Source organism: Maylandia zebra, linkage group LG3 (genome assembly GCF_041146795.1).
Source record: "Maylandia zebra isolate NMK-2024a linkage group LG3, Mzebra_GT3a, whole genome shotgun sequence".
Lineage (NCBI taxonomy): Eukaryota > Metazoa > Chordata > Actinopteri > Cichliformes > Cichlidae > Maylandia > Maylandia zebra.
The window spans coordinates 51,418,856-51,444,265 of NC_135169.1; the positions used below are offsets into that span (position 1 = coordinate 51,418,856).

Below are 25,410 nucleotides of genomic sequence, written 5' to 3' on the forward strand. Positions count from 1 at the left end.
GCCACTTACACCACACCAGGGCCTGTGGCTCTTGCTCAGGCCACTTACACCACACCAGGGCCTGTGGCTGCTGGCTCAGGCCACTTACACCACACCAGGGCCTGTGGCTGCTGGCTGAGGCCACTTACACCACACCAGGGCCTGTGGCTGCTGGCTGAGGGCACTTACACCACACCAGGGCCTGTGGCTGCTGGCTGAGGCCACTTACACCACACCAGGGCCTGTGGCTGCTGGCTGAGGCCACTTACACCACACCAGGGCATTAGTTGCTATTGAGGCCCCTTACACCACACCAGGGCCTGTGGCACTGGCTGAGGCCACTTACACCACACCAGGGCCTGTGGCTGCTGGCTGAGGCCACTTACACCACGCCAGGGCCTGTGGCTGCTGGCTGAGGTCACTTACACCACACCAGGGCCTGTGGCTGCTGGCTGAGGGCACTTACACCACACCAGTGCCTGTGGCTTCTGGCTGAGGCCACTTACACCACACCAGGGCCTGTGGCTGCTGGCTCAGGCCACTTACACCACACCAGGGCCTGTGGCTGCTGGCTGAGGCCACTTACACCACACCAGGGCCTGTGGCTGCTGGCTGAGGCCACTTACACCACACCAGTGCCTGTGGCTGCTGGCTGAGGCCACTTACACCACACCAGGGCATTAGTTGCTATTGAGGCCAATTACACCACACCAGGGCCTGTGGCACTGGCTGAGGCCACTTACACCACACCAGGGCCTGTGGCTGCTGGCTGAGGCCACCTACACCACACCAGGGCATTAGTTGCTATTGAGGCCAATTACACCACACCAGGGTCTGTGGCTCTTGCTCAGGCCACTTACACCACACCAGGGCCTGTGGCACTGGCTGAGGCCACTTACACCACACCAGGGCCTGTGGCTGCTGGCTGAGGCCACTTACACCACACCAGGGCATTAGTTGCTATTGAGGCCACTTACACCACACCAGGGCCTGTGGCTGCTGGCTGAGGCCACCTACACCACACCAGGGCATTAGTTGCTATTGAGGCCAATTACACCACACCAGGGTCTGTGGCTCTTGCTCAGGCCACTTACACCACACCAGGGCCTGTGGCACTGGCTGAGGCCACTTACACCACACCAGGGCCTGTGGCTCTGGCTGAGGCCACTTACACCACACCAGGGCCTGTGGCTGCTGGCTGAGGCCACTTACACCACACCAGGGCCTGTGGCTGCTGGCTGAGGCCACTTACACCACACCAGGGCCTGTGGCTGCTGGCTGAGGCCACTTACACCACACCAGTGCCTGTGGCTTCTGGCTGAGGCCACTTACACCACACCAGGGCCTTAGTTGCTATTGAGGCCAATTACACCACACCAGGGCCTGTGGCTCTTGCTCAGGCCACTCACATCACACCAGGCCCTGCGCTTCTGGCCGAGGCCATCTTCACCAAACCAGGCCCTGTGCTGCTAGCTGTGGCCATGTACAACACACCAGGCCCTGTGCTGGTTCCTGAGGCCATCTTCAACAATCCAGGGCCTGTGCTGTTAGATAAATGCTAAACTGAGCCTTTGGGTTAGGGTATTATGCAAACATGCAGGTATGGTTAAAGGATTGTCTTCGTAACTTCAGGTACTTGCCACCTAATCACTTGAATCCATAAATTGAGACATTGTGCTGGGGCCAGCAGCTTACGGCCATACCACCCTGAGCACGCCCGACCTCGTCTGATCTCGGAAGCTAAGCAGGGCTGGGCTTGGTTAGTACTTGGATGGGAGACTGCCTGGGAATACCTGGTGCTGTAAGCCTTTCATTTTCATGTTATTGAACCGCTTTTGATCCAGAGAAGGGGTGTATTAAAAGACCAAAAGCAGCTGCCCATTAATGAGGGCACATTAACGACATTGCTTTTGGCTGTTTTCCAATGTCTTGTGCTGCTAGCTGATGCCACCTACACCACACCAGGGCCTGAGTGACCGGCTGGGGCCACTTACACCACATCAGGGCCTGTGGCTGCTGGCTGAGGCCACTTACACCACACCAGGGCCTGTGGCTGCTGGCTGAGGCCACTTACACCACACCAGGGCATTAGTTGCTATTGAGGCCAATTACACCACACCAGGGTCTGTGGCTCTTGCTCAGGCCACTTACACCACACCAGGGCCTGTGGCACTGGCTGAGGCCACTTACACCACACCAGGGCCTGTGGCTGCTGGCTGAGGCCACCTACACCACACCAGGGCCTTAGTTGCTATTGAGGCCAATTACACCACACCAGGGTCTGTGGCTCTTGCTCAGGCCACTTACACCACACCAGGGCCTGTGGCTGCTGGCTGAGGCCACTTACACCACACCAGGGCATTAGTTGCTATTGAGGCCACTTACACCACACCAGGCTCTGTGGCTGCTGGCTGAGGCCACCTACACCACACCAGGGCATTAGTTGCTATTGAGGCCAATTACACCACACCAGGGTCTGTGGCTCTTGCTCAGGCCACTTACACCACACCAGGGCCTGTGGCACTGGCTGAGGCCACTTACACCACACCAGGGCCTGTGGCTCTGGCTGAGGCCACTTACACCACACCAGGGCCTGTGGCTGCTGGCTGAGGCCACTTACACCACACCAGGGCCTGTGGCTGCTGGCTGAGGCCACTTACACCACACCAGTGCCTGTGGCTTCTGGCTGAGGCCACTTACACCACACCAGGGCCTGTGGCTCTTGCTCAGGCCACTCACATCACACCAGGCCCTGCGCTTCTGGCCGAGGCCATCTTCACCAAACCAGGCCCTGTGCTGCTAGCTGTGGCCATGTACAACACACCAGGCCCTGTGCTGGTTCCTGAGGCCATCTTCAACAATCCAGGGCCTGTGCTGTTAGATAAATGCTAAACTGAGCCTTTGGGTTAGGTTATTATGCAAACATGCAGGTATGGTTAAAGGATTGTCTTCGTAACTTCAGGTACTTACCACCTAATCAGTTGAATCCATAAATTGAGACATTGTGCTGGGGCCAGCAGCTTACGGCCATACCACCCTGAGCACGCCCGACCTCGTCTGATCTCGGAAGCTAAGCAGGGCTGGGCTTGGTTAGTACTTGGATGGGAGACTACCTGGGAATACCTGGTGCTGTAAGCCTTTCATTTTCATGTCATTGAACCGCTTTTGATCCAGAGAAGGGGTGTATTAAAAGACCAAAAGCAGCTGCCCATTAATGAGGGCACATTAACGACATTGCTTTTGGCTGTTTTCCAATGTCTTGTGCTGCTAGCTGATGCCACCTACACCACACCAGGGCCTGAGTGACCGGCTGGGGCCACTTACACCACATCAGGGCCTGTGGCTGCTGGCTGAGGCCACTTACACCACACCAGGGCATTAGTTGCTATTGAGGCCAATTACACCACACCAGGGTCTGTGGCTCTTGCTCAGGCCACTTACACCACACCAGGGCCTGTGGCACTGGCTGAGGCCACTTACACCACACCAGGGCCTGTGGCTGCTGGCTGAGGCCACCTACACCACACCAGGGCATTAGTTGCTATTGAGGCCAATTACACCACACCAGGGTCTGTGACTCTTGCTCAGGCCACTTACACCACACCAGGGCCTGTGGCACTGGCTGAGGCCACTTACACCACACCAGGGCCTGTGGCTGCTGGCTGAGGCCACTTACACCACACCAGGGCCTGTGGCTGCTGGCTGAGGGCACTTACACCACACCAGTGCCTGTGGCTTCTGGCTGAGGCCACTTACACCACACCAGGGCCTGTGGCAGCTGGCTCAGGCCACTTACACCACACCAGGGCCTGTGGCTGCTGGCTGAGGCCACTTACACCACACCAGGGCCTGTGGCTGCTGGCTGAGGCCACTTACACCACACCAGTGCCTGTGGCTGCTGGCTGAGGCCACTTACACCACACCAGGGCATTAGTTGCTATTGAGGCCCCTTACACCACACCAGGGCCTGTGGCACTGGCTGAGGCCACTTACACCACACCAGGGCCTGTGGCTGCTGGCTGAGGCCACCTACACCTCACCAGGGCATTAGTTGCTATTGAGGCCAATTACACCACACCAGGGTCTGTGGCTCTTGCTCAGGCCACTTACACCACACCAGGGCCTGTGGCACTGGCTGAGGCCACTTACACCACACCAGGGCCTGTGGCTCTGGCTGAGGCCACTTACACCACACCAGGGCCTGTGGCTGCTGGCTGAGGCCATTTACACCACACCAGGGCCTGTGGCTGCTGGCTGAGGCCACTTACAGCACACCAGGGCCTGTGGCTGCTGGCTGAGGCCACTTACACCACACCAGTGCCTGTGGCTTCTGGCTGAGGCCACTTACACCACACCAGGGCCTGTGGCTCTTGCTCAGGCCACTCACATCACACCAGGCCCTGCGCTTCTGGCCGAGGCCATCTTCACCAAACCAGGCCCTGTGCTGCTAGCTGTGGCCATGTACAACACACCAGGCCCTGTGCTGGTTCCTGAGGCCATCTTCAACAATCCAGGGCCTGTGCTGTTAGATAAATGCTAAACTGAGCCTTTGGGTTAGGGTATTATGCAAACATGCAGGTATGGTTAAAGGATTGTCTTCGTAACTTCAGGTACTTGCCACCTAATCAGTTGAATCCATAAATTGAGACATTGTGCTGGGGCCAGCAGCTTACGGCCATACCACCCTGAGCACGCCCGACCTCGTCTGATCTCGGAAGCTAAGCAGGGCTGGGCTTGGTTAGTACTTGGATGGGAGACTGCCTGGGAATACCTGGTGCTGTAAGCCTTTCATTTTCATGTCATTGAACCGCTTTTGATCCAGAGAAGGGGTGTATTAAAAGACCAAAAGCAGCTGCCCATTAATGAGGGCACATTAACGACATTGCTTTTGGCTGTTTTCCAATGTCTTGTGCTGCTAGCTGATGCCACCTACACCACACCAGGGCCTGAGTGACCGGCTGGGGCCACTTACACCACATCAGGGCCTGTGGCTGCTGGCTGAGGCCACTTACACCACACCAGGGCCTGTGGCTGCTGGCTGAGGCCACTTACACCACACCAGTGCCTGTGGCTGCTGGCTGAGGCCACCTACACCACACCAGGGCCTTAGTTGCTATTGAGGCCAATTACACCACACCAGGGTCTGTGGCTCTTGCTCAGGCCACTTACACCACACCAGGGCCTGTGGCTGCTGGCTGAGGCCACTTACACCACACCAGGGCATTAGTTGCTATTGAGGCCACTTACACCACACCAGGGCCTGTGGCTGCTGGCTGAGGCCACCTACACCACACCAGGGCATTAGTTGCTATTGAGGCCAATTACACCACACCAGGGTCTGTGGCTCTTGCTCAGGCCACTTACATCACACCAGGGCCTGTGGCACTGGCTGAGGCCACTTACACCACACCAGGGCCTGTGGCTCTGGCTGAGGCCACTTACACCACACCAGGGCCTGTGGCTGCTGGCTGAGGCCACTTACACCACACCAGGGCCTGTGGCTGCTGGCTGAGGCCACTTACACCACACCAGGGCCTGTGGCTGCTGGCTGAGGCCACTTACACCACACCAGTGCCTGTGGCTTCTGGCTGAGGCCACTTACACCACACCAGGGCCTGTGGCTCTTGCTCAGGCCACTCACATCACACCAGGCCCTGCGCTTCTGGCCTAGGCCATCTTCACCAAACCAGGCCCTGTGCTGCTAGCTGTGGCCATGTACAACACACCAGGCCCTGTGCTGGTTCCTGAGGCCATCTTCAACAATCCAGGGCCTGTGCTGTTAGATAAATGCTAAACTGAGCCTTTGGGTTAGGGTATTATGCAAACATGCAGGTATGGTTAAAGGATTGTCTTCGTAACTTCAGGTACTTGCCACCTAATCAGTTGAATCCATAAATTGAGACATTGTGCTGGGGCCAGCAGCTTACGGCCATACCACCCTGAGCACGCCCGACCTCGTCTGATCTCGGAAGCTAAGCAGGGCTGGGCTTGGTTAGTACTTGGATGGGAGACTACCTGGGAATACCTGGTGCTGTAAGCCTTTCTTTTTCATGTCATTGAACCGCTTTTGATCCAGAGAAGGGGTGTATTAAAAGACCAAAAGCAGCTGCCCATTAATGAGGGCACATTAACGACATTGCTTTTGGCTGTTTTCCAATGTCTTGTGCTGCTAGCTGATGCCACCTACACCACACCAGGGCCTGAGTGACCGGCTGGGGCCACTTACACCACATCAGGGCCTGTGGCTGCTGGCTGAGGCCACTTACACCACACCAGGGCCTGTGGCTGCTGGCTGAGGCCACTTACACCACACCAGGGCATTAGTTGCTATTGAGGCCAATTACACCACACCAGGGTCTGTGGCTCTTGCTCAGGCCACTTACACCACACCAGGGCCTGTGGCACTGGCTGAGGCCACTTACACCACACCAGGGCCTGTGGCTGCTGGCTGAGGCCACCTACACCACACCAGGGCATTAGTTGCTATTGAGGCCAATTACACCACACCAGGGTCTGTGACTCTTGCTCAGGCCACTTACACCACACCAGGGCCTGTGGCACTGGCTGAGGCCACTTACACCACACCAGGGCCTGTGGCTGCTGGCTGAGGCCACTTACACCACACCAGGGCCTGTGGCTGCTGGCTGAGGTCACTTACACCACACCAGGGCCTGTGGCTGCTGGCTGAGGGCACTTACACCACACCAGTGCCTGTGGCTTCTGGCTGAGGCCACTTACACCACACCAGGGCCTGTGGCTCTTGCTCAGGCCACTTACACCACACCAGGGCCTGTGGCTGCTGGCTGAGGCCACTTACACCACACCAGGGCCTGTGGCTGCTGGCTGAGGCCACTTACACCACACCAGGGCCTGTGGCTGCTGGCTGAGGGCACTTACACCACACCAGTGTCTGTGGCTGCTGGCTGAGGCCACTTACACCACACCAGGGCATTAGTTGCTATTGAGGCCACTTACACCACACCAGGGCCTGTGGCTGCTGGCTGAGGTCACTTACACCACACCAGGGCCTGTGGCTGCTGGCTGAGGGCACTTACACCACACCAGTGCCTGTGGCTTCTGGCTGAGGCCACTTACACCACACCAGGGCCTGTGGCTGCTGGCTCAGGCCACTTACACCACACCAGGGCCTGTGGCTGCTGGCTGAGGCCACTTACACCACACCAGGGCCTGTGGCTGCTGGCTGAGGCCACTTACACCACACCAGTGCCTGTGGCTGCTGGCTGAGGCCACTTACAACCACACCAGGGCATTAGTTGCTATTGAGGCCCCTTACACCACACCAGGGCCTGTGGCACTGGCTGAGGCCACTTACACCACACCAGGGCCTGTGGCTGCTGGCTGAGGCCACCTACACCACACCAGGGCCTTAGTTGCTATTGAGGCCAATTACACCACACCAGGGTCTGTGGCTCTTGCTCAGGCCACTTACACCACACCAGGGGCTGTGGCACTGGCTGAGGCCACTTACACTACACCAGGGCCTGTGGCTCTGGCTGAGGCCACTTACACCACACCAGGGCCTGTGGCTGCTGGCTGAGGCCACTTACACCACACCAGGGCCTGTGGCACTGGCTGAGGCCACTTACACCACACCAGGGCCTGTGGCTGCTGGCTGAGGCCACTTACACCACACCAGGGCCTGTGGCTGCTGGATGAGGCGACTTACACCACACCAAGGCCTGTGGCTGCTGGCTGAGGCCACTTACACCACACCAGGGCCTTAGTTGCTATTGAGGCCACTTACACCACACCAGGGCCTGTGGCTGCTGGCTGTGGCCATGTACACCACACCAGGGCCTGTGGCTGCTGGCTGAGGCCACATACACCACACCAGGGCCTTAGTTGCCATTGAGGCCAATTACACCACACCAGGGCCTGTGGCACTGGCTGAGGCCACTTACACCACACCAGGGCCTGTGGCTGCTGGCTGAGGGCACTTACACCACACCAGGGCCTGTGGCTCTTGCTCAGGCCACTCATATCACACCAGACCCTGTGCTTCTGGCCGAGGCCATCTTCACCCAACCAGGCCCTGTGCTGCTAGCTGTGGCCATGTACAACACACCAGGCCCTGTGCTGGTTCCAGAAGCCATCTTCAACAATCCAGGGCCTGTGCTGTTGGATAAATGCCAAACTGAGCCTTTGGGTTAGGGTATTATGCAAACATGCAGTTATGGTTATAGGATTGTCTTCGTAACTTCAGGTACTTGCCACCTAATCAGTTGAATCCATAAATTGAGACATTGTGCTGGGGCCATCAGCTTACGGCCATACCACCCTGAGCACGCCCGACCTCGTCTGATCTCGGAAGCTAAGCAGGGCTGGGCTTGGTTAGTACTTGGATGGGAGACTACCTGGGAATACCTGGTGCTGTAAGCCTTTCTTTTTCATGTCATTGAACCGCTTTTGATCCAGAGAAGGGTTGTATTAAAAGACCAAAAGCAGCTGCCCATTAATGAGGGCACATTAACGACATTGCTTTTGGCTGTTTTCCAATGTCTTGTGCTGCTAGCTGATGCCACCTACACCACACCAGGGCCTGAGTGACCGGCTGGGGCCACTTACACCACATCAGGGCCTGTGGCTACTGGCTGAGGCCACTTACACCACACCAGGGCCTGTGGCTGCTGGCTGAGGCCACTTACACCACACCAGGGCATTAGTTGCTATTGAGGCCAATTACACCACACCAGGGTCTGTGGCTCTTGCTCAGGCCACTTACACCACACCAGGGCCTGTGGCACTGGCTGAGGCCACTTACACCACACCAGGGCCTGTGGCTGCTGGCTGAGGCCACCTACACCACACCAGGGCATTAGTTGCTATTGAGGCCAATTACACCACACCAGGGTCTGTGACTCTTGCTCAGGCCACTTACACCACACCAGGGCCTGTGGCACTGGCTGAGGCCACTTACACCACACCAGGGCCTGTGGCTGCTGGCTGAGGCCACTTACACCACACCAGGGCCTGTGGCTGCTGGCTGAGGTCACTTACACCACACCAGTGCCTGTGGCTTCTGGCTGAGGCCACTTACACCACACCAGGGCCTGTGGCTCTTGCTCAGGCCACTTACACCACACCAGGGCCTGTGGCTGCTGGCTGAGGCCACTTACACCACACCAGGGCCTGTGGCTGCTGGCTGAGGTCACTTACACCACACCAGGGCCTGTGGCTACTGGCTGAGGTCACTTACACCACACCAGGGCCTGTGGCTGCTGGCTGAGGGCACTTACACCACACCAGTGCCTGTGGCTTCTGGCTGAGGCCACTTACACCACACCAGGGCCTGTGGCTGCTGGCTCAGGCCACTTACACCACACCAGGGCCTGTGGCTGCTGGCTGAGGCCACTTACACCACACCAGGGCCTGTGGCTGCTGGCTGAGGCCACTTACACCACACCAGTGCCTGTGGCTGCTGGCTGAGGCCACTTACACCACACCAGGGCCTGTGGCACTGGCTGAGGCCACTTACACCACACCAGGGCCTGTGGCTGCTGGCTGAGGCCACCTACACCACACCAGGGCCTTAGTTGCTATTGAGGCCAATTACACCACACCAGGGTCTGTGGCTCTTGCTCAGGCCACTTACACCACACCAGGGGCTGTGGCACTGGCTGAGGCCACTTACACTACACCAGGGCTTGTGGCTCTGGCTGAGGCCACTTACACCACACCAGGGCCTGTGGCTGCTGGCTGAGGCCACTTACACCACACCAGGGCCTGTGGCACTGGCTGAGGCCACTTACACCACACCAGGGCCTGTGGCTGCTGGCTGAGGCCACTTACACCACACCAGGGCCTGTGGCTGCTGGATGAGGTGACTTACACCACACCAAGGCCTGTGGCTGCTGGCTGAGGCCACTTACACCACACCAGGGCCTTAGTTGCTATTGAGGCCACTTACACCACACCAGGGCCTGTGGCTGCTGGCTGTGGCCATGTACACCACACCAGGGCCTGTGGCTGCTGGCTGAGGCCACATACACCACACCAGGGCCTTAGTTGCTATTGAGGCCAATTACACCACACCAGGGCCTGTGGCACTGGCTGAGGCCACTTACACCACACCAGGGCCTGTGGCTGCTGGCTGAGGCCACTTACACCACACCAGGGCCTGTGGCTGCTGGCTGAGGGCACTTACACCACACCAGGGCCTGTGGCTCTTGCTCAGGCCACTCATATCACACCAGACCCTGTGCTTCTGGCCGAGGCCATCTTCACCCAACCAGGCCCTGTGCTGCTAGCTGTGGCCATGTACAACACACCAGGCCCTGTGCTGGTTCCAGAAGCCATCTTCAACAATCCAGGGCCTGTGCTGTTGGATAAATGCCAAACTGAGCCTTTGGGTTAGGGTATTATGCAAACATGCAGTTATGGTTATAGGATTGTCTTCGTAACTTCAGGTACTTGCCACCTAATCACTTGAATCCATAAATTGAGACATTGTGCTGGGGCCAGCAGCTTACGGCCATACCACCCTGAGCACGCCCGACCTCGTCTGATCTCGGAAGCTAAGCAGGGCTGGGCTTGGTTAGTACTTGGATGGGAGACTGCCTGGGAATACCTGGTGCTGTAAGCTTTTCATGTCATTGAACTGCTTTTGATCCAGAGAAGGGGTGTATTAAAAGACCAAAAGCAGCTGCCCATTAATGAGGGCACATTAACGACACTGCTTTTGGCTGTTTTCCAATGTCTTGTGCTGCTAGCTGATGCCACCTACACCACACCAGGGCCTGAGTGACCGGCTGGGGCCACTTACACCACATCAGGGCCTGTGGCTCTGGCTGAGGCCACTTACACCACACCAGGGCCTGTGGCTGCTGGATGAGGCGACTTACACCACACCAAGGCCTGTGGCTGCTGGCTGAGGCCACTTACACCACACCAGGGCCTGTGGCTGCTGGCTGAGGCCACCTACACCACACCAGGGCATTAGTTGCTATTGAGGCCAATTACACCACACCAGGGTCTGTGGCTCTTGCTCAGGCCACTTACACCACACCAGGGCCTGTGGCACTGGCTGAGGCCACTTACACCACACCAGGGCCTGTGGCTCTGGCTGAGGCCACTTACACCACACCAGGGCCTGTGGCTGCTGGCTGAGGCCACTTACACCACACCAGGGCCTGTGGCTGCTGGCTGAGGCCACTTACACCACACCAGGGCCTGTGGCTGCTGGCTGAGGCCACTTACACCACACCAGGGCCTGTGGCTGCTGGCTGAGGCCACTTACACCACACCAGTGCCTGTGGCTTCTGGCTGAGGCCACTTACACCACACCAGGGCCTGTGGCTCTTGCTCAGGCCACTCACATCACACCAGGCCCTGCGCTTCTGGCCGAGGCCATCTGAAGGAAATTGCCGTCCCGGGTTTCCTCCGTGGCGTGAGCGATAAGCAGAGTTTTGTCCTTTCCTTATAAGATTCCTAATTATTTAAAGTAACACTCAGGTATGCCGTTCAGCTGGGTTAGTTACGATATCGGGAGCAGTTAGGAGAACAAAGTGATACAGAAACTGTTCAGATTGCTTTCCCAGAATCAACTCAAAGGTTTATTTGATACACAGCAGTTTATATAGAGAAAAAAAGGTTCGTGTGTCAGCTTTCCCAGTTCAAACCGGTACAGACTAAATAAGGAAACGTCTTCCTGCCTTCTGAGCAAAGTATCCCTTGTGTAGTTTATCAGTTCAGCTATAATTTATGATCATCCCAGCAAAATACACTCCTAGACATAAAATACAGAGTTCTTTCATTAGTGAATTCTGAAACAAACCACCTAGCCTTTAACGAGCCTTTTCCAGGAGATAAAGAAAAAGGGAGGATGGGAGTAAGGAAGTGGTCTCATCTCTGTGGTGTTTTCGACCTTGAGGTACCAGCTTGTGAGTCCTACACATTAATTCTTGGGTCACATAGAAAGAGAAAAACAACTAGTATATGGGCCTTATTGAGTAACAGTTTTCCTGTATAAAACAATATCCTGTAAATGCTTACCGTGGTATCAAAATATCATAACAGTTCTCCCCTTTTATCATGTAATGATAACATAGTATAAAGACAGAATGTAATAACATAATATAAAGATAAATCATAAATGTGAAACAAATCATAAATGTGAAACAAATCATAAATGTGAAACAAATCATAAATGTAACTAGTCCTTCGAGTGAGCTTAATATCAAAATTGGAAAAAGAAGAAAAGAAAAAGAAGAAAACGTCATTCTCTTCTTTGACAATTGAGTAATTCACAATCTAATGCTCAATACATACATCAGGATCATCGATGACATCTGACACATAATCTGGGTCAATTTGTGCCAATTGCAAATACATTGAAGTAGCTGTACTAGTAGCTATACGGGTTATCATTGAACGTACACAGGGTACCACACAACAGACAATAATCATCAAAAACAAAACAATACATGCTACAATGGTTACAAAAGCTACAATTAGTTCCTTCCATTTTCCAAACGTGTCCTGCAGCCACTTGTCAAGCCACTGACCGTGACCTGCATTGGCTCTTAGTTCTATCTGCAATGCTTCAAGTTTATTCATAGCTTGTGTGAATGAACCGTTAGGGGCGGTATTATTGGGAATGAAAGTACAACAAACATCTCCGAACATCGCGCAAACACCTCCTTTCTCAGCTAACAGCATGTCTAAGGCCATCCTATTTTGCATGGTCATTAAAGAGGTAGCAGACATCTGTTCTCCTAGGGCCTTAAGGGCCGTATTGGTCAAATTAGTAAGTCTTTGCTGATTATAATAAACATAATTGATCCAGGCTACATTTTTGTTTACCTGTATATGCGGTATTAGTGAGACAAACCCTGCGGATATTTCCCCTTGTGCCTTTAATTCCCTTGGTATCCCGCGTGGAACCCCTATAGCATCTATGTAAACGTTATGTGAGTAAGTGGAGCGTCTTGTACGTTTGCTGGATACAGGCAGATCTGAGGTTTGTTGTATTAGTAGTTCTTGAGCTAAAGTTACTAGACCGCAGGTACCGGTCCAATTAACAGGTAAAGCCACTCTAAGGGTATTATTGCACATCCAATAAGCATGTGGGATTGGTCTGGTCAGGCGCGAAGCTGTAAAGCCTTTTAATATGCCTCCCCAGTACGAGTCGTTTAGTGTGTTGGGCGAATGCAGGATTGTGGAGTTATCTGAATGCGTACTTATATATGCATATAGATAAGAAAACATATGTCTATGTTGTGTCCTGTCAACACTCGCTGCTAGCCATGTTTCATTACAGCGTGCTCCTGGAGAGTCAGAAAAAAATGTATAGTTTTGCGTGTCATAATTTATGTTTTCAAGTTTTGGTCGGTGGATGCATGTCATCAAGATATTTGGGTGATGGCGCACCTGTTTTGGGGGCGAGAGAGGTTCAGTGCGGTCTTCGGGGCGCTTCATTGGGTTACAGGGGTGGGTAGAGTCGTTAATCATGCTGACATCCTTACTAGAGACTTGTCCTGTGTATATGAGTAAACAATCTAAAGGACTTAGTTCTACACGCACCGCTTCAATCAGGGTTACTGTTAAGGGCCCCTTTTCATCATTTTTGAATAGCATCTTTGTCAGGGGAAAACCTGAGATTGGGTATCCCACTATAACCTGTTCTGGATTACCCTTTGAACAGACATAACAATTGCTGTTTCCTAAATCACGAGCAGCTGTTCTAGCATTTTCATACCAGGAGTTGACTCCTACTCTAGAGGGTGCATAAAATGGTTTATTAGTGGCGTCTATGTTGCCATTTACTGATTTTAGGGAACGTGAAGAGTGCATTAAGTAGGTGTCTCGCAAAATAGAGCATGAAGTATCGTCAGCAAAATATGACCTGCAGAAATGTGAACATGGTTGCAGTTTACAATACAACATAGCAAAGAAAAATCCTAAGGTTAATGCGATAAGTATGATAAATAACCTAAATATATAAGAAAAACAGTTCTTCAGTCGCCTTCTGGCCTGGTCCCAGGTTCGAGAGACATTGAATAAGCGCCGTATGATGACAATGGGCATTTCATTTTCTCCATTATCAGGATGGAGTGAGTCTAGCTTTATCAGGTTAGACATCATGTGGTACTTTTGGCTTTCTATTCCTGCTGGATGTTCGAGTACCTTGCTGTGGCTCTTTCAGACGTTGTGTGTTAATCAGTGATTGCGTGTGTGCACTGGATCCGGGCGCTGGCTCGCCTGAGATGTCATCTACCCGTGTGTGTTTATTTGCTCTAGTTCCGGGCGCTGGCTCGCCGGAGATGTCGTCTGCTTGATCCGACGCCTGAGATGGTCCGATTGGGCTGGTCTTAACCCTGCTGGCATGAATCCACTGAGGTTGTCCGTCCGTAAGGATGCAGGTTCTCGTCACTGCCAGTACAGTCTGGGGGCTGGAAAACGCGGCCTCCCCGAGTGTTCTTGGTTTTAGTGACTTCACTAACACCGCGTCCCCTGGTCTCCACTTGTGGGTTGGATCTGTGGAGGGGAGAGGCTGGGAGAGACAAACTTTCTGATAGTTATTATTCAGTGTTTCTACCAGATTGTGGACATAGTCGGACAATGCAGTGTCTATGTCCCCTTCCAATAGCGGTGCCCCTCTGGAAGCTGACCATGGTGTTGGAAATGGTCTTCCCATGATTATTTCAAATGGAGATAATTTGGTTGCTGCGGATGGAGTCATTCTAATCTCACAGAGGATTTGAGGAAGTAGTTTGATCCAGGTCATTCCTCTTTCTATCATTGCTTTAGTCAGGCGATTTTTTATGGTCCTATTCATTCTTTCTACAACTCCTGAACTCTGAGGATGGTATGGCACATGATATTTCCAGTCTATTCCTAGAGTTTTAGTACACTTTTGAATTACTTCTGATGTAAATGAAGGTCCTCTATCACTGTTAATTTGGTGAGGTATTCCAAATCTGGGTATTATTTCATTGCACAACTTTTGACAGACTACTTCTGCAGTTTCTTTTGAGGTTGGATAAGCTTCTACCCATTTACTAAATTGATCCACTATTACCAGTAAGTACTTGATGCTTCCTTGTGCTGGCATGTGTGTGAAATCAATTTGTAATGTATGAAATGGAAAATCTGGTTGTGGTAAATGCTGATGTTCTGCTTTTGGTCTTCCTACATTAGTTCGTGCACATGTTAGACAGGTTGCTAATATGCTTTTTACTGCATGCAATGTTTTCTCAATTACAAATCTTGATTTTATTGCCCCTATTACCCCTCTTTGTCCGACATGACTCACACCGTGAAAATGTCGGACAAGGACTGGCAGCAGGGAAGATGGGAGGGCAATCAAACCCTCAAGGTTTCTATATAGGCCATCTCTGTCATCTAAGGTACAGCCATTATTCTCCCAATAGGTGTAATCACAGGCAGATGCTTGCTCTTGTATGAATTTTAAATCAACATTTGTGTCTAAATAGTCTGGGAGTGTAACAAGTGGCAGCTGTAGGGGCACAGATAATACTTCCTGTGGAGGTGGGAGCTGTGATGCAGCTGCAGCTTTTGCTGTCACGTCTGCTAAAGCATTACCTGTAGCTTCGTCTGTGTCAGCTGTACTGTGTCCTTTCGTTTTTACAACTGCAACGGCCGATGGCAGCTGTATAGCCTGCAAAAGTCTCTGCACAAGATCAGAATTAGCAATCGGTTTTCCATCAGCAGATCTAAATCCTCTTTGTCTCCACAATGTGCCAAAGTCATGTACGACGCCAAACGCATAGCGGCTGTCTGTGTAAATTGTCACACGCTTATCCAAGTGGAGCTCACAGGCGCGTATTAAAGCCATGAGCTCTGCTTTTTGTGCTGAGTGAAATGGTAATGAGTGAGCCTCTAGTATGATGTCAGGCAATGTCACCACTGAATAGCCACAAAGAAATGAGTTGTCATTCGGCCTTGAACAGGACCCGTCCACATAAACCGTGGCTGAGTCTGGGATAGGTGTTTGCTCTAAATCTGGACGTGGTGCTGTGGATTCCTGTATACGTGTCATGCAGTCATGAACATCAAGCCTGTCTGAGCCATCCTGTCGGTCAGAAGAACACAGCATATGGATCAATAAATGTGCTGGCGAATTGGGTGTGCTGCTCGCTTTTATGGTGAGGTTTGCTGTGGAGGTCAGTGTAGCTTCATAACCTGAGCGACGTTGTGCAGTCATGTGTTGTGTAGTTATGTTTGCTAGAATGGTCGTGACCTGGTGATTGGTGTGTAGAATAGTGTCATGTGAGAGTGTAAGCTTCTCGCAGTCCCTTATCATGATAGAGCAAGCTGCTACTGCTCTCAGGCAGGCCGGCATCCCCTGAACTACTGCTGGCAATACCTTTGAATAGAAGGCTACTGGGCGGTAGCCACTGCCATGCTCTTGGGCCAGTACACCTGTGCAGGTCGTGCCGTTCTCTGTAACGTACAGATGGAAAGGTAAGTGGTAGTCAGGCAGACCCAAACAAGGGGCGGAGGTCAGCACTCCCTTCAATGCATTGAAAGAGGCAGTCATTTCTGTGGACCACAGTATTCGAGGAAGCTTGTCTTTTTTGCAGCATTCACGCAGAATGTGGTCATGAAAAGAACAGTCTGGTATCCACTGTCTGCAATAGTTCACCATGCCCAGGAAGGACAACATTTCCTTCTGTGTAGTAGGCCGAGGGACGGAGGTCACAGCTTTGACCCTGTCTGCAGTCATGGAACGTTTTCCGTGAGACAGTGTGAATCCCAAATATTGAACAGAAGTCTGACAGTACTGCATTTTCTTTGCAGATGCTTTGTGGCCAGTCTTTTGGAGGTGCTGGAGAAGCATGTGTGTAGCAGTTTGACACAATTCCTCACTCGGAGCACAGAGGAGGAGATCGTCCACATACTGGATCAGAGTACAGCCCTCAGGAGGAGTAAAGCTGTCCAGGGTAGCACGGATCACCATTGAGAAAGCAGCAGGGCTGTCTATCATGCCTTGAGGCAGACGAGTCCAAGTGTACTGCTTATTTCTATGTGTGAATGCAAATAACGGCTGTGTGTCTTGATGCACAGGCACTGAGAAAAAGGCAGAGCATAAATCCACCACGGTAAAATGTGTGGCTGTGGATGGAATACATGTCAATATGCTGGGGACATCCGGAACCAGAGGTGGCAAAGGGATAATGACTGCATTAATTTGTCTTAAGTCTTGTGTAAAACGCCATACGCCAGGTTTGTTAGGCTTTGGCACAGGATTGACAGGAGTATTATATGGAGATACTGTAGGCTTTATCACTCCTGTAGTCAATAAATCTCCTATGATGACATCTAGGGCTGAGGCTTTTTCGACAGAAATGGGATACTGCTTGACATATACTGGCTTATTGTTTTTTAGCTGTGCGTGATAAGGTATACAGTCAATAAATCCTACATCATTCTCACCTTTAGACCACAATGTCATATTCTGGTATTCAGCTGGCAACGTAAGTGCAGAAATAGTACAGTGGATAGGATAGGTTAGATCTATGTGACGACATGGTGTAGTTATGTCATAACCTATGTCTGAGTTATGTGACAAAACCACTGTTTGGCCTTCACTTGTGTGAGCAGTTATCATGTTGTTGAACAGTGTGAGAGAAACAAAAGTGTGGCTCCCAGATATGGGATTACCTGGCAGTGGTTTTTGAACACGTCTTTGGCACAATGTGTGTCGTGGAATACCAGACAAAAAGGTGTTGAGTTCATTCTCTGCTGAGCCGTCCAGCTGACACAGAGGCTGTTCCTTCTCCATGGTACATAAGGCAGAGAAAACATAGCTGTTATCAGTATCAGCAAACATTTCACCTTTTGTGTTAAATGAAATACACAAATTCATTTTTGCCATTAGATCTCTGCCTAATAAATTCACAGGCGAGTTAGGAATAATTACAAATGGATGATATGTGATTTCATCTGGTTTAGAGCCCCAACGTGTCTTTAGAGAATGAGTTTTAGGGCATTGCACTACAGTTCCATTAATTCCCATAGTGTTGATGCACACAGAGGACACAGGCCCATTATAGAATTTCCCAGACAGTGAACTTTTAGTGGCTCCACTATCCACTAAAAATGGGTATTTCTTACCATCTATTTCTACTTGTAGCATGGGCAAATGTTCTGTGTTAGGGGACAGCTGCAGATGCAGCATCGTGTGTAGTGCTTCACACTGCTGTCCCTCATCCTCACCTGGGCCTCCCTAGTAGCGACCCAGCCGGGGATTATCAGGTGATGGGAAAAGATCATGGTGAGAATTGTAACGCACCCTTTCCCATTCTGATTCATGCTCTGGGTGTCTGCGGTTACTGGAAAACTGAGCTAAATTTGCACCTCTAGCTTGTCTGCCTTGTGGGTTATAATGTGGGTTGTAAGGCTGCGGCCTAGATGTGGGGCCATTATTGCATGCTTCTTGTGGTTGCCAGTTACCTTGACTGGAAGAGCTCTGCTGACGCCTAGTGGCGGGAACTTGTACTGCGTTCTGTGGTTGAGGCGTGTGTGCCCTGTTGGTGGCTGCAAAGCGACATTCTCTGGACCAGTGTCCTACCCTTCCACAGTAAAAACAAACATCTCTATTCTTACCATTCCGTCCTCTGAAACTTCCTTGCTGTGCTGGAGCGGGTAGTCCTGCATACATTAATTTCTCACTTTCCTCTGAGCCTTGAACATCAAAATTCAACATCATCTTAACACTGTTAGCTTTTGTGATAGTAGGAAAAAGGTCTGCACTGGCCTTCAGTTGTACAAGCTTTAAGAAAGCATCTTTACTCAATTCGTAGAGATTATTAGTAGCTGTCACTTTTAGCAACTGAGAGCATTCAGGGTGGATATTGTTCAAAAAGGTGGTGATGAAAATCTGATCATTACCATACTCTGGCATGCATGCCTCATCAGTCCAACAGTGCATAAAGCGTTTTATGAATACTAGGATAGATTCATCAGGCTTCTGTTTACACATAGTTACTGCATTTAAGTCAATTTTGTCTCTAGACATTGTGAGCAGGAATTTCTTTAGATTCTTAAAGAAATCGGCGACTTTGTCATTATTTACCCACAAAAACTCTGCAGTTGTGGATGCTTTATCATGCTTTGGGTCTAATTCACCTATCTCTTCTATGAGTTGTGACTCGGTTACTCCAGGAATGCATTGACACAATATGTACCTGTAATCCGGACCACCCAAATGGTGATATCTGGTACTTCTCTGTAGTGCAGAGACAAAGGCTGTAGGATTTTTAAGAGGATCGGGAAGCTCCTTAATAGTTGTCACTAATTCTGAGATTTTAGGGGGCTGAATACAACACTGATCTCCTATTATCATAAAGGGGTAAGTGTCATTGACGTCACTAGATTTTGGTTCTGTTTGTTTACTACAGCGAGTGTTGGCGTGAGGACCTTTGTCATTCCGGCTTTGTTTTTCCTTTTTTCCTTTTAGATAAGTCTTTATTAAAGTTCGGGTAACAGGTATTTCTTTAGCTACCTCTAAACCTCTAGCTACGAAATCATGGCGTTTCATGTGGGTGTCTATTGTGGACACTGCCTGATGCAAAAGTTTTTCTTCATAGACGTCTAAATTGTTTTTCATAAGTTCCTCACATTCTTCTTTCAAAAGTTTTTCTCTCTTTCTATGTTCTGCTAATTCTTCCTCGCGGCGTATATATTGTTTTTCCTGATCTTGTTCAATTAGGTGGCTGAGACCCGTTGCATGTGATTCAGGTTTTGTGTCACTGTCTTTTAAGCTGGTTGGATCAAAGTGCTGACGTTGTTTGCATGCGGCTGCTGCAGCAACTATTAATTCGGTCTCATCTTCGTAAGGCGGCGGGGCTGTGGGCTGAATGGCTGAGCATGCAAGACTAGCTTTTCCCGCGGTAGATTTATTTTCTATGCTGGAGCCTGCACTAGTTTTATTTGATGTTAAAGCATCTACACCTGGTTCCGGTCCCTTTTTCCATAGCGGTAACATTTGATGCATCACGTCGCGGCATTCTATCATATATTTTCTACAGGACTTTTTAAGCAGACTACTTTTCTTATCACAAATGATATTCAACATTTCTACTGACCTGTTTTCTGGCGATAATCGTTCGGGATAAGGCTCCGGAAATAAGTTAGAATGCATTGAACTTATAGTCCGTAAGTTGTAAACAAAGTCAGTCACATAAGCACTCCCGCATGTTCTGGATACGTAATCATGGAAGTCTTCGCCGATTCGTGGACGTGGGTTACACGTAACCGGAAATGCGAGTCGTACTGAGCTGTTGTTTGATACTTTAAATTTAATTTTTTTTGGTTTTACAGGTAATTTTGATTTTTTATCGGACTTGTCTGTGGTTTTTGAATTATTCTGACCCATGTTCAGTGATTTCCAGAGGGGTTTACACGCTTGAAGGATTTATGTTAGTATTTTAGCTGCGGCACAGCTGAGGTCACTTTAAATTTATTGCTAGCAATTTTTTGTTTGTGTGAGCAACTCTCACTTAGCGAGCAACTTCTCGCTTAACGAGCAACTTCTCGTAAAACAACAGGCAACTTCCTGTGTCTTTCTGCTTTTAATTTACTGCTTTTAACCCTTGTATGGTAATCGGGTCTGTAAGACCCGTTCAACTTCTCCCTGTGTCACTCTTTGGTGAGCAACTTCTCACTTAACGAGAAGTATTTAAGACAACAGGCAACTTCCTGTGTCACTCTTTGGTGAGCAACTTCTCACTTAACGAGAAGTATTTAAGACAACAGGCAACTTCCTGTGTCACTCTTTCTGAGTGAGCAACTTAAACAAAATTAAAATATTCAAGACAACAGGCAACTTCCTGTGTCCACCAACACCACACAAGGGTTAATTTACTTTATTCGGGGACTGAGGAAGTCAGTCAGTGTATCTCTCTGGATCACTAAGTGAAACTTCGTCAGCATATCCCGTTTTTTTATGGATCGATCACTGAGAGAGGTATAATAGGTCTTTATATAAATATGAAAGACGCATATTTACCTTCTGTCAGCCATCCCACTTCTGACACCAAGATTGAAGGAAATTGCCGTCCCGGGTTTCCTCCGTGGCGTGAGCGATAAGCAGAGTTTTGTCCTTTCCTTATAAGATTCCTAATTATTTAAAGTAACACTCAGGTATGCCGTTCAGCTGGGTTAGTTACGATATCGGGAGCAGTTAGGAGAACAAAGTGATACAGAAACTGTTCAGATTGCTTTCCCAGAATCAACTCAAAGGTTTATTTGATACACAGCAGTTTATATAGAGAAAAAAAGGTTCGTGTGTCAGCTTTCCCAGTTCAAACCGGTACAGACTAAATAAGGAAACGTCTTCCTGCCTTCTGAGCAAAGTATCCCTTGTGTAGTTTATCAGTTCAGCTATAATTTATGATCATCCCAGCAAAATACACTCCTAGACATAAAATACAGAGTTCTTTCATTAGTGAATTCTGAAACAAACCACCTAGCCTTTAACGAGCCTTTTCCAGGAGATAAAGAAAAAGGGAGGATGGGAGTAAGGAAGTGGTCTCATCTCTGTGGTGTTTTCGACCTTGAGGTACCAGCTTGTGAGTTCTACACATTAATTCTTGGGTCACATAGAAAGAGAAAAACAACTAGTATATGGGCCTTATTGAGTAACAGTTTTCCTGTATAAAACAATATCCTGTAAATGCTTACCGTGGTATCAAAATATCATAACACCATCTTCACCAAACCAGGCCCTGTGCTGCTAGCTGTGGCCATGTACAACACACCAGGCCCTGTGCTGGTTCCTGAGGCCATCTTCAACAATCCAGGGCCTGTGCTGTTAGATAAATGCTAAACTGAGCCTTTGGGTTAGGGTATTATGCAAACATGCAAGTATGGTTAAAGGATTGTCTTCGTAACTTCAGGTACTTGCCACCTAATCAGTTGAATCCATAAATTGAGACATTGTGCTGGGGCCAGCAGCTTACGGCCATACCACCCTGAGCATGCCCGACCTCGTCTGATCTCGGAAGCTAAGCAGGGCTGGGCTTGTTTAGTACTTGGATGGGAGACTGCCTGCGAATACCTGGTGCTGTAAGCCTTTCATTTTCATGTCATTGAACCGCTTTTGATCCAGAGAAGGGGTGTATTAAAAGACCAAAAGCAGCTGCCCATTAATGAGGGCACATTAACGACATTGCTTTTGGCTGTTTTCCAATGTCTTGTGCTGCTAGCTGATGCCACCTACACCACACCAGGGCCTGAGTGACCGGCTGGGGCCACTTACACCACATCAGGGCCTGTGGCTGCTGGCTGAGGCCACTTACACCACACCAGGGCCTGTGGCTGCTGGCTGAGGCCACTTACACCACACCAGGGCATTACTTGCTATTGAGGCCAATTACACCACACCAGGGTCTGTGGCTCTTGCTCAGGCCACTTACACCACACCAGGGCCTGTGGCACTGGCTGAGGCCACTTACACCACACCAGGGCCTGTGGCTGCTGGCTGAGGCCACTTACACCACACCAGGGCATTACTTGCTATTGAGGCCAATTACACCACACCAGGGTCTGTGGCTCTTGCTCAGGCCACTTACACCACACCAGGGCCTGTGGCACTGGCTGAGGCCACTTACACCACACCAGGGCCTGTGGCTGCTGGCTGAGGCCACTTACACCACACCAGGGCCTGTGGCTGCTGGCTGAGGGCACTTACACCACACCAGTGCCTGTGGCTTCTGGCTGAGGCCACTTACACCACACCAGGGCCTGTGGCTCTTGCTCAGGCCACTTACACCACACCAGGGCCTGTGGCTGCTGGCTGAGGGCACTTACACCACACCAGTGCCTGTGGCTGCTGGCTGAGGCCACATACACAACACCAGGGCCTTAGTTGCTATTGAGGCCAATTACACCACACCAGGGCCTGTGGCACTGGCTGAGGCCACTTACACCACACCAGGGCCTGTGGCTGCTGGCTGAGGCCACTTACACCACACAAGGGCCTGTGGCTGCTGGCTGAGGCCACCCACACCACACCAGGGCCTGTGGCTGCTGGCTGAGGCCACTTACACCACACCAGGGCCTGTGGCTCTTGCTCAGGCCACTCATATCACACCAGACCCTGTGCTTCTGGCCGAGGCCATCTTCACCAAACCTGGCCCTGTGCTGCTTGCTGTGGCCATGTACAACACACCAGGCCCTGTGCTGGTTCCTGAGGCCATCTTCAACAATCCAGGGCCTGTGCTGTTAGATAAATGCCAAACTGAGCCTTTGGGTTAGGGTATTATGCAAACATGCAGGTATGGTTATAGGATTGTCTTCGTAACTTCAGGTACTTGCCACCTAATCAGTTGAATCCATAAATTGAGACATTGTGCTGGGGCCAGCAGCTTACGGCCATACCACCCTGAGCACGCCCGACCTCGTCTGATTTCGGAAGCTAAGCAGGGCTGGACTTGGTTAGTACTTGGATGGGAGACTGCCTGGGAATACCTGGTGCTGTAAGCCTTTCATTTTCATGTCATTGAACCGCTTTTGATCCAGAGAAGGGGTGTATTAAAAGACCAAAAGCAGCTGCCCATTAATGAGGGCACATTAACGACACTGCTTTTGGCTGTTTTCCAATGTCTTGTGCTGCTAGCTGATGCCACCTACACCACACCAGGGCCTGAGTGACCGGCTGGGGCCACTTACACCACATCAGGGCCTGTGGCTCTGGCTGAGGCCACTTACACCACACCAGGGCCTGTGGCTCTGGCTGAGGCCACTTACACCACACCAGGGCCTTAGTTGCTATTGAGGCTACTTACACCACACCAGGGCCTGTGGCTGCTGGCTGAGGCCACATACACCACACCACGGCCTTATTTGCTTCTGAGGCCACTTACACCACACCAGGGCCTGTGGCTGCTGGCTGAGGCCACATACACCACACCAGGGCCTTAGTTGCTATTGAGGCCAATTACACCACACCAGGGCCTGTTGCTCTTGCTCAGGCCACTTACACCACACCAGGGCCTGTGGCTCTTGCTCAGGCCACTTACTCCACACCAGGGCCTGTGGCTCTTGCTCAGGCCACTCATATCACACCAGGTCCTGTGCTTCTGGCCGAGGCCATCTTCACCAAACCAGGCCCTGTGCTGCTAGCTGTGGCCATGTACAACACACCAGGCCCTGTTCTGGTTCCTGAGGCCATCTTCAACAATCCAGGGCCTGTGCTGTTGGATAAATGCTAAACTGAGCCTTTGGGTTAGGGTATTATGCAAACATGCAGGTATGGTTATAGGATTGTCTTCGTAACTTCAGGTACTTGCCACCTAATCAGTTGAATCCATAAATTGAGACATTGTGCTGTGGCCAGCAGCTTACGGCCATACCACCCTGAGCACGCCCGACCTCGTCTGATCTCGGAAGCTAAGCAGGGCTGGGCTTGGTTAGTACTTGGATGGGAGACTTCCTTGGAATACCTGGTGCTGTAAGCCTTTCATTTTCATGTCATTGAACCGCTCTTGATCCAGAGAAGGGGTGTATTAAAAGACCAAAAGCAGCTGCCCATGAATGAGGGCACATTAACGACATTGCTTTTGGCTGTTTTCCAATGTCTTGTGCTGCTAGCTGATGCCACTTACACCACACCAGGGCCTGAGTGACCGGCTGGGGCCACTTACACCACATCAGGGCCTGTGGTTGCTGGCTGAGGCCACTTACACCACACCAGGGCCTGTGGCTGCTGGCTGAGGCCACCTACACCACACCAGGGCATTAGTTGCTATTGAGGCCAATTACACCACACCAGGGTCTGTGGCTCTTGCTCAGGCCACTTACACCACACCAGGGCCTGTGGCTGCTGGATGAGGCCACTTACACCACACCAAGGCCTGTGGCTGCTGGATGAGGCCACTTACACCACACCAGGGCCTTAGTTGCTATTGAGGCCACTTACACCACACCAGGGCCTGTGGCTCTGGCTGAGGCCACTTACACCACACCACGGCCTTATTTGCTTCTGAGGCCACTTACACCACACCAGGGCCTGTGGCTCTGGCTGAGGCCACTTACACCACACCAGGGCCTTAGTTGCTATTGAGGCCAATTACACCACACCAGGGCCTTATTTGCTTCTGAGGCCACTTACACCACACCAGGGCCTGTGGCTCTTGCTCAGGCCACTTACACCACACCAGGGCCTGTGGCTCTTGCTCAGGCCACTTACTCCACACCAGGGCCTGTGGCTCTTGCTCAGGCCACTCATATCACACCAGGCCCTGTGCTTCTGGCCGAGGCCATCTTCACCAAACCAGGCCCTGTGCTGCTAGCTGTGACCATGTACAACACACCAGGCCCTGTTCTGGTTCCTGAGGCCATCTTCAACAATCCAGGGCCTGTGCTGTTGGATAAATGCTAAACTGAGCCTTTGGGTTAGGGTATTATGCAAACATGCAGGTATGGTTATAGGATTGTCTTCGT

At 51.3% G+C, this 25,410-nt stretch overlaps 9 non-coding genes across 9 annotated transcripts; all 9 read left to right on the top strand.

The window, feature by feature from the left end:
- The first annotated feature begins 1,668 nt into the window (after positions 1-1,668).
- LOC143417658 (5S ribosomal RNA) lies at positions 1,669-1,787 on the top strand. The gene has a single exon (XR_013097804.1). It is a non-coding gene; the product is annotated as a 5S ribosomal RNA (ribosomal RNA).
- Positions 1,788-2,998: 1,211 nt separating this feature from the next.
- On the top strand, positions 2,999-3,117 carry LOC143417152 (5S ribosomal RNA). Its single transcript, XR_013097369.1, has one exon. It is a non-coding gene; the product is annotated as a 5S ribosomal RNA (ribosomal RNA).
- Positions 3,118-4,646: 1,529 nt separating this feature from the next.
- On the top strand, positions 4,647-4,765 carry LOC143417660 (5S ribosomal RNA). Its single transcript, XR_013097806.1, has one exon. It is a non-coding gene; the product is annotated as a 5S ribosomal RNA (ribosomal RNA).
- Positions 4,766-5,900: 1,135 nt separating this feature from the next.
- LOC143417163 (5S ribosomal RNA) lies at positions 5,901-6,019 on the top strand. The gene has a single exon (XR_013097380.1). It is a non-coding gene; the product is annotated as a 5S ribosomal RNA (ribosomal RNA).
- Positions 6,020-8,260: 2,241 nt separating this feature from the next.
- On the top strand, positions 8,261-8,379 carry LOC143417174 (5S ribosomal RNA). Its single transcript, XR_013097391.1, has one exon. It is a non-coding gene; the product is annotated as a 5S ribosomal RNA (ribosomal RNA).
- Positions 8,380-10,463: 2,084 nt separating this feature from the next.
- Positions 10,464-10,582, top strand: LOC143417841 (5S ribosomal RNA). Its single transcript, XR_013097988.1, has one exon. It is a non-coding gene; the product is annotated as a 5S ribosomal RNA (ribosomal RNA).
- Positions 10,583-21,920: 11,338 nt separating this feature from the next.
- LOC143417478 (5S ribosomal RNA) lies at positions 21,921-22,039 on the top strand. The gene has a single exon (XR_013097700.1). It is a non-coding gene; the product is annotated as a 5S ribosomal RNA (ribosomal RNA).
- A 1,293-nt stretch (positions 22,040-23,332) lies between these two features.
- Positions 23,333-23,451, top strand: LOC143417430 (5S ribosomal RNA). The gene has a single exon (XR_013097651.1). It is a non-coding gene; the product is annotated as a 5S ribosomal RNA (ribosomal RNA).
- An 855-nt stretch (positions 23,452-24,306) lies between these two features.
- LOC143417960 (5S ribosomal RNA) lies at positions 24,307-24,425 on the top strand. Its single transcript, XR_013098108.1, has one exon. It is a non-coding gene; the product is annotated as a 5S ribosomal RNA (ribosomal RNA).
- Positions 24,426-25,410: the final 985 nt, after the last annotated feature.